We start from the raw sequence: 9,577 nt of genomic DNA, 5'->3' as shown, positions 1-9,577 counted from the left end.
CTACTTTTCATGTGATGTTCTGCAACACTCAGAAGCTGATAGCCTGAACAGCCTGTTGAAAGTACAGCCAAAGTGCCAGCTCACAGATAATACCATGTAAGAACAGGGGTTCATCCTCCCTACAACAGTGATTTATGTGAGTCCTGTGTCCTCAGCAAGTAGACTACAAAGGGACTTTTAAAAGTTCATGGAAAAATTTAGAGTATGAATTTATCGTGGTGTAAAAAAATTTTTCAATCCATATTTAGTTTTCATGATATACATCTTCTATAAACTTTTTGAAGACCCCTCACGTATAGGTTCAAGAAAGGAGTAAAAGCATGAATGACCCCATTTACCATTATGGCCAAGGTTCCATTTGGAGAATGCTTCCTACTCTCAAAACTTGGGGATCTCTGGTTTAACAGGTCCTTGTACCTAAAGAAAGGAGTGATTCCTCCAGGGACATAGCCAGGGTTTCACTGAACAATAAGCTACAGCCTCCACCTGGGCACTTTAAACTTCTCACACCAAGAAAAACAAGCAGGCAAGAAGAGTCACCATCTTAGTAGGGTAAATGCTAAGTAACTATTGCCTAGCAACCAACCAGAAAGACAATGTAGGGCTACTGTTTACGATTAGGAGAAGGGGATGTGCTTGACACCAGGTGACCTTGAGTGCAGCTTGGAACCTCCTTGCCCTATGTTGCTAGAAAACAGGTAAGAGCAAAAAGCCGCCGCCAGAGGAAAGTATGATGACCAAGCTTTCAGGAATAAAGGTCTGGGTCACACCCACAAATAAGCCACCAAGGTGAGCAGAGATATTAACTACAGGTGAAGAGAATCTACAACAAAGTAGAAGAGGGCAACTCAATGCCAGTTGTGCCCCAAGATCAGCTGCAAATGCAGGACTACAGTCAATCCAACTCCCTTTTTCTTCTAAGTTTGCATCAGACAGTGAACCATTAGATCTGCTTCTGGAACTACACAAAGTGAATCAAAGTGACCCAAAGGTCACTCTGTGATATGTCACCCAGATCCTCCTTCAAGAATGAAGGACTTACTCTCACCCGGAAGTGTTGAAATCAGAAGCACTCAGCTATCAGGCCTCCACATGGACTGCCTCAGTTGAAGGGAACGACCTCGCTCCATTCCTAGGATGGCAAGCATCTGATGAATGATGTGAGTGCAGTGGCCTGATCCCTGACCCAACTCAGAAGGACTGCCAAAGAGACGGCCTCACTCACCACTCAACCTCACCTGCTGGCTACTGCTGCTTCCTTCATCACACAGATGCTAATCACAGGGGCCCTTCCTAATCAACCCCAGGACGTGCACCTTCATCTCAGAGTTCACTTGCTAGGGAAGTCAATATATAATATGCACCAAAAATACTTGTGTCAGATAGTTCTCTTCTTGGAATGTTACTTAATAAACACCAATACATTTACCATCCTACTTGCCTGCATTGTTAACAGGCAAGCAAAAATACAATTGAATTGATTATTATTTCGCCTTAAATATAAATACTTATTGGCACTACTTCCTATAAAGGCTCAGAATCCCATATTTCAAAGTCGTCCTAGTTTGTCCAGTTTGACTAGGCTTTCCCTTCACAGAAGACTCACCTACAATCTCCTATTAAAATCCCCGATTCATCTTTGTTTTAAATGTAAAAAAAAGGCCAAAAAGATTCATTACACTTCCAGAAGGCTAACCCTTTCAAGATCAGGTTGCTCTCTGGTTTTAGCACCAATACTTAAAGTTAGATCATCACTGGTGACTTCGGGAAGCTCCTTGCTTTAAGATCTCCTACCCTGGCTCTCTCAAGAAAACAAAAGACACAAAACTGTCTTCCATACTTCTCTGTTCATTCTTTCTTTCCAGGTATTCTCCTATTTCTTAACCTGGTTAGCACCTCACTTAAATGTTCTAGACCTTTTTGTTTCTAGGAAAGGGTCAGGAAACTATGACCTTTAATCTGCTCTTCTCTGTTCCCTTGACATGGCACGGAAGAAAATATGCTGTCTTTTTCAGCTGTAAAATTACATGAATTTATATAAGTAATTCAAGATATATGAAACAAAAAATCTGTTCAAAATAATAATATTCCAAATATGACCTGGTCTTCTATATCAAAATGGTGTCAGGGAAATTGGCTAAATAACTTTAGGAAAGAAGGAAAGATCAATGGATGACTTTGTATGCCCTTCAACTTACTTCACACCGCACCTACATGTGTCCTGGTGGTAAAGATCTTTTGTAAACTATTCATAATTTTTTAAAAATAATAATAGTAATGGGATGCTCTGTTTCCTAAGATCTTATCCCTCCCAAAGACATGTCTAGATGAAGACAATTACTATGATATAAAATAACCATAACCTAGAAGAATAGAGCTCTCAGCCCAGCTTTGCTTTTAAAGATAAGCCACTTCTGACCTCAGATGTCTCCTTTTCCTCATCTGTTTACAAGAACAAGGAGACTAAGAGGGTAGCCTTTGCAAAACTTAACCATGTGTTACTTTATAGCAGAAATAAACTATTTTTAGAAAACTTTAAATTCAAGAGCAGCAGTTGATGTAATGGCTATGTCACTGGACTCCCATGTTGTAGTCAACCTCGGGTTGAGTCCTGCCCACCGGGCGAGTGTGCATGCATGCCCAAGATCCTGAGAGGAGAATGGAGGAGAAGGGATTGCGGCATGGCCATCCCCCCTGGGGGGTGATTTCTCGCTTTCTATCTTTCTAGCAAGCGTACATGCCCTATAGCAAAAACCTTTCAAATAAAATAAAATAAAACTTTAAATTCTTAAATTTCTACCCAGTGGTGAAACTATGAACCTCTGTGTGGCTGCATTGAGCTTCACTGTATTAGCTAGTTCATCGACCCAGCTCATCTCACAAAAACGGGTTCAATAACAACTTACACATCAACAGCTTCCAACTTGACATTTCCCCACCAGATCACTCCTCTGAGGTCCAGACTTGCATACAGCTGTCTACTCCATGTTTGGAAGAATCAGAGTCACCTCAAACACTTCTTTGCAAAACAAGCCTCATGACTTTCACTCCAATTCTGATTTTTTTAATCATCTTTATCACAGTGAAGCAACACACCTAATCAGCACAACAAACCAGGTTAACTGGAATAAGGCTTCATACCTCCCAACTCTTCCACCCTGTGTTCCCAATTTATCAAGCCCTATTACACAGTGTTTAGCACATGATGGTACTCAATACATATTAATTTAATAGATGAATAAATGAATGGATGAATTGACGCAGGGAAAAGTAATAAGGCATTTTTCTCAGTATTGCTTTTGTTCAAATGCCTAGATATTTGTCTCTATTTCTTTTAGACTATGGAGGTAAAATGTGAGACCACTGCTCAAATTTCATCAATTTTTAGAGAAAAAGTATCTAATTAAATTATTTAAAATGATCACTTATTATTTTCATGACAGTTACATGATGTCAAGTAGATTGGCAATTTTTATAGTCCTCCTAGGAAAACTGTTAGTGTATCAAAATTAGAAGCTAAGGAATGTTTGGAAGACTCTGTAGGAATGAGATACTAGTCCTGAGTATTAATGCAGTGTGAAAGTTTTTAATTACCAGCAACTTTACTTTTCCAAAACTATTCTAGGCAAGTGTCTCACATACTGAAATCTCAGACTCTTAATGAGGTCCCCAAACCACTCTCTAACCTGGAGATGGCTGGAAAGAGAAGGAAGAATGTCTGTAGTGTGGAGAGACAAACAAGTACATTGCTGTAATGAAACCAAAGAAAACACAGGAATAGTGTTGAGGGGAGGAGGACTGAAAATTTTTTGATTCCGCCTTCAATCATCTTACCCTGCTTGCAAGTGAACATAGTACTGCAATCTCTAACTAAAAAGCTGCTTTGGACATTAAGTCCTCAGGACTTTGGGCCCATAGCTCTCTTCCCATTTGGCTTTTCTTTCCACCGGTAGCCAGTTCTAACACCGAGATTCTAGGTCAAGTATTTCATTAGCACCAAATTCAGTTTCTAAAATCCCAAAAGTTACTTACCTTGGAAATGTTCCTTGCTGTATTTTGGAGGCAAGTCATATCCAGATTGCTTAAGTCTAACTGAGTCCCTGAATTGATTCCCTCTTCCCTCCACCTTCCACCACTTTCCTGTAATTTTGAACTAAAGGAAGAAGTACAGAAACAGAGCAAGGCAAGGATCAATTACTAAGGCCCACATTCACTCTTCAGATGACTGAGATCAGTAGGAGCTGCTCTCTCACAGTCCTCCAGTGTGACTTGAATAAAGTGCTGCTTCTTAAGGTAAAGTGTGCATTGGTCTTGGGCTAGGGAAACTCACAGAAGGACACATCAAAACATGCCTCAGAGACACGGCTGGGTGCAAGCAAACAAGACAAACTACCTGTGTGTTTTAACATCTCCCCCATCAGCACTTAGGGGAGGGATATTTATCCTTAGGGCCTCAGGATAAATAGTTCCCATAAGCTCCCAAAACAGAGAATGGGGCTCAGCTCACAGGAAGTATGTCTTTGATATAATTAAGTGGGGGGGGGGGGGAAGTCCTTTGTTGTAAAGCCATCTAAGTAATATACTAAGAAGTATGTGTGTACATGTGACACACACACACCATGAATGACCATAGTTCATTTTATATGACTCTAATTGGCCATAATTTCATAAAATTATTTGTCTCAATGTTTAATAACTTCACTGCACTACCAGATCTGCTACAGACTGGAGCTACATTGCTTGTCTTTATGGCCCATCCCACAGAAGGTGCTCTGTATTTGTTCAGTGAATTTGTTAATCAGCAAATTATTTAACACTTTGCTTTTTTAACAAGTAAATTAGCTGAACAATCTTATTTTTAATGTTTTTCTGGTTAAAGAAGTAATCATGCTTGATTATGCAATGTTAAATACATACATGAAGTTACAAAGACTAGCATAATGAGGGACCAGCAGTTAGCATAATGGCTATGTCGCTGGACTCGCATGTAGTCGACTATGGTTCGAGCCCCCGATCCAGTGGCTTAAAACTCATGCCAGGCACGTGTGTGTGTGCATGCCCAAGATCCCGAGAGGAGAACGGAGGAGAAGGGATTGCAGCGTGGCCATCCCCCCTGGGCATTGATTTCTCGCTTTCTGTCTCTCTGTCTCTGTCTGGTGAGCGCACACACCCTATAGCAAAAAACTCTCAAAAAAAAATAAAAAGACTAGCATGATGAATATTCAGTGCTACCTTAAAAAAAAAATTGCCAACAGCTGGAAAGTTCCTTGTTAACCTACCGCAAGGTAAGCACTACTTTGAAGCTGGTGTCTGTAAAGTAATGATTTCAAGGGGAAAAGTAAGGTGTTTTGATATAAAACTAAGCATGATCATGTCATTTCTTTAACTCAGGATGAATAAAGTTTGCCTTACACAAAACTGTAGAATATGCTTGCATTTATCGTTTAAAATCATACAAATAAAAACAGATCAAGCAGTGCTTTGACATCAAAACCAAGAAAATACTTCCAGCCAATCTGTAAATTAGGAACTTTACCCAGCACATTATTTTGCCTCACAGTAATCATCACCTAGTTAACAATTATATCCCTTTTGACTCTCCCTTTAGTGATACATAGATTAAAGCAATCTGGGAAAAAGGCATATTCATGGAGTCCACCAAAAACTGGGGCTAAAAGTTGTTCCTCTGAAAGGAGAGGAACAGGTAAAAATAGGTTCTTAACTTGAGGAGCAGTGAACACCAAAAGGTAACAGAGAACTGATGTACATAATTCCGTGTGTGTGTGTGTGTGTGTGTGTGTGTGGAGAGAACGAGTCAGTCTAGCTGGAATATGGTGGAGAAGGAGCAATCAGCCCCAAGGTAAACATGAAAGTAAAACAGGGTAAGATCACTTTTAACAAGTTCAAACCTTGAGGAATTTCACTCCAAGAGAGTTAAGGAATGTCCAGATTTTATCTCTGAACCACTAAAAGATATTTTTTGAGGAATAATTTTTTTTAAGTTGACCACTGCCTCAATTTTCCAAAAAGAGGGAAGAGATTGAAAATACTAGCCTGCCTGGCTAAAATGCTGGAAGGCACGACAGGACCTTGTTGGGCATCTCTTTCAAGAAACAAGCTTTAAGAAAAGATGATAGTAGGGCCAGTAGTTGGCATGGTGGCTAAGATGCTGGACTCCCACATGGCCAACCACAGTTGAAGTCCCAGGTCTGGAGGCTTGAACCAACAGGCGCGTGCATGCTCAAAATCCCAAGAGGAGAGTGGAGGAGAAGGGATTGTGGCATGGCCAAATCACTCCCCTCTACCTGGGAAGTGATTTCTCACATTCTCTCTCAAAGGTCTGTCTCTCTTCAGCGAGCACACATGCCCTGTGGTAAAAACCTTAAAAAAAAAAAAAAGAAAGAAAGAAAGAAAGAAAGCAAGCAAGCAAGCAAGCAAGCAAGCAAGCAGAAGAAAGAATGCCAAAACACAAAGCCAAGTGATTTATGACAAAGGACAAAATACAAGAAAGTCTCTTCAGGGAACCAGCAGTTAGCGTAATGGCTATGTCGCTGGACTCCCTCGTAGGCGACCGCGGTTCACGTCCCGGACCCGGTGGCTTAAAACTCATGCTGGGCGCGTGTGCGTGCGTGCCCAGGGTCCTGAGAGAATGGAGGAAAAGGGATTGTAGCGTGACCATCCCCTCTGGGGGGTGATTTCTCTCTCTCTGTCTCTATGTCTCTGTCTGGCAAGTGCACGCGCCCTATAGCGAAAATCTCTCAAAAAAAAAAAAAAGAAAAAGAAAGTCAAAAAAAAAAAAAGAAAAAGAAAGTCTCTTCAGTAAATGGTGCTGAAGAACTGGATATCCACCTGCAGAAAATGAAAGTAAACCCTTATCTCTCACCATTAACAAAAATCAACTTAAAATGGATCAAAGCTCTAAACAAACAAACAAAAAAAAACACAATCTATAAAACTACTTGCAGAAAACACATGGGAAACCCTTGAAGACACTGGAGCAGACAAAGGTTTCTTAAATAAGATGCCTAAAGCATAGGCAATAATCCCAAAAAAAGACATCAGGCTAAAAAAGCTTCAGCACACCTAAGCAAATAATAGAGCAAAGAGACAATCCTCAAAGTAGAAGAAAAATTTGCCAACTATGCTTCATATAAAGGGAACTCAAAAAGTTTTATTGGGGGGGGGGGGCAGTAATAATTCTATTTTAAAATGGGCAGTGAGAGGACCAGCAGATGGAGTAATGGTTACATCGCTCGACTCCCACGTAGTTGACGGCGGTTCAAGTCCTGGGCCTGATGACTTGAAACTCATGAGGGTGTATATGTGTGTGCTCAAAATCCCGAGAGGAGAATGGGGTAGGTATTGTGCTGTGTCCATCCCCCTGGGGGTGATTTTTCATTTTACATCTCTGCCTTTTTCTGTTTCTCTGGTAAGCACACATGGCCTATAGCAAAAGTCTCCTAAACAAAAATTTTTAATAGATAAAAACAGGCAATGAGTTGAATGGGACAACTCTTCAATGAAGACATACGAATGGCTGAAAAGCATTTTTAAAATGCTCAACATCTCTTATCATAAAAGAAATGCAGATCAAGACACATAAGATACCACATAACCCCAGTCAGAATGGCTATGATCAAAAAAATAATGACAAATGCTGACAAGGCTGTTGTGAAAAAGAGAACTCTCCTACACTGTTGGTGGGAATGTAAATTAGGATAGCCACTGTGGAGAACAATATGGAGGTTCCTCAAACACCTACAAATAGAACTACCATATGATCCTGTTAATATCACTCCTAGGTATTTACCCAGAAGACATGAAAACAGTTGAGAACAGATCCATGTTCACTGAAGCAATATTCATAATTGCCAAGATATGAAATCAACTCAAATTCCCAAGAACCGATCAATGGATTGAAAAAAATGTGAAACATATGCACTATGGAATATTACTCAATCATAACAAAACAATGAAGCTTTCATTTGATGAAAAGTGGATGAATATGGAAGATTTAATATTAAGCAAAGCAAACCAGCCTATGATGGCAGGTATGTATGTTCCTTCTCAATATATACTGAGAGTCGGCACTATATGGCAGAAACTGAAAAGGTGAAAGGTGTAATAGTGGGGAGGGCAAGCGTATAGTATGGGTAGTGAGGGAGCAAGGGAGTGAGATTGGGGGAGTGGGAAGGAGAAGAAAGCATGTTGGGAAAAACCATGTTGTAAGCTATAAAAATGTACATCAATTATATTAAAAAATTAAAATTTTTAAAATAAAAAAATGAACAAGTATTAAGAGGATAAGGAGAAATCTGATTCCTGAGACATTACTCACAGGGATGTAAAATGGTACTGCTGCTGTGGAAAACAGTGTGGTAGCTCCTCAAAATGTTAAATGTAGATTACCATGTGACTCAGCAATTCCACTCCTAGGAATATACCCAAGAGAATTTTAAAAACATTCACACATTTTTAGTATATGAATGTTCACAGAGGCATTATTTAAAATAGCCAAAAAGTTGAAACTCAAATATCCATAACCTGATGAATGAATAAACAAAGTATGGTATATCCATACAATGAATTATTATTTAGCCGTAGAAATAAATGAAGTACATACCACAAAGAAACAAAGAACATGCTAAATGCTACATGCAGCAACATGGATGAACTTTGTAGTCTCATACTGAGTAAAAGAAGCCAAACAATAAGATCACATACTGTATAATTGAATTTGTAGGAAATGAACAGAACAAGCAGATCCATAGGGAAAGCAAGCTAGTGTTCTCTAAGGATTTAGAAAGAGAACAGGGAGTGACTACAAGAATACAGGGTTGGGCGGTTCGCATGGGAAGTTCGGAGAGGCGGCGCCCTTCCTCCACCTGCGCTGCCGGAGAGCGTGGCTCCCCGTGTTCCCAGGCGAGGCCCTGGGAGCCCGAGGTGTGTAGCCCACTCGGTGCGAGTCCCGGGAAAGACAGGGTCGCGTGTGGCCCCCACGGAGCGGAACTTGACAGACGTGGAGGACGAGGAAGGCAAACAAACTTTAAGATAAAAAGAGAGAAGAAGGTTCCACATGGCTCCAGCGAACTAGATTTTTCAGGGAATGAAGATTTTCTGCTGGTAATTCGGCCTCCAACAAACGAACTAGCGGCTGAACTTCAAGAATTTGAAAGAAACACACCACCCATCAGATGACAAGAAATCACCGCCAGATCACGAGAAATATGGGAAAACAAGAAAATACCTCTCCTCCAAGGGAAAAGAGTAACTCTTCATCCACAAGCAGTTCGGTGAAAATCATGGAAATGTGTGATAAGGAATTTAGAGCATTGATAATGTCGAAGCTAACAGAGATAGAAGAGAAGAGAGATAATGAACTGCTAAAGAGAAAGGAGAAAGAAGTTGATGAGTTCCAGGAAATGAGGAAATTCTTGCAAGATCTAAAAGAGGAATTACACACTTTCAAAAGACTCAAACGGAACTGCTAGAGATGAAGTCTATAATACAAGAAGTCAAAATCTCCTTTGAAAGTATTAAAAGCAGACTAGATCATTCAGAAAATAGAATCTCAGAT

The sequence above is a fragment of the Tupaia chinensis genome, unplaced genomic scaffold (genome assembly GCF_000334495.1).
Source record: "Tupaia chinensis unplaced genomic scaffold, TupChi_1.0 Scaffold000320_2, whole genome shotgun sequence".
Classification (NCBI taxonomy): Eukaryota; Metazoa; Chordata; class Mammalia; order Scandentia; family Tupaiidae; genus Tupaia; species Tupaia belangeri.
The sequence above is the reverse complement of the archived record's forward strand: the minus strand, read 5'-3'. Positions refer to the sequence as shown.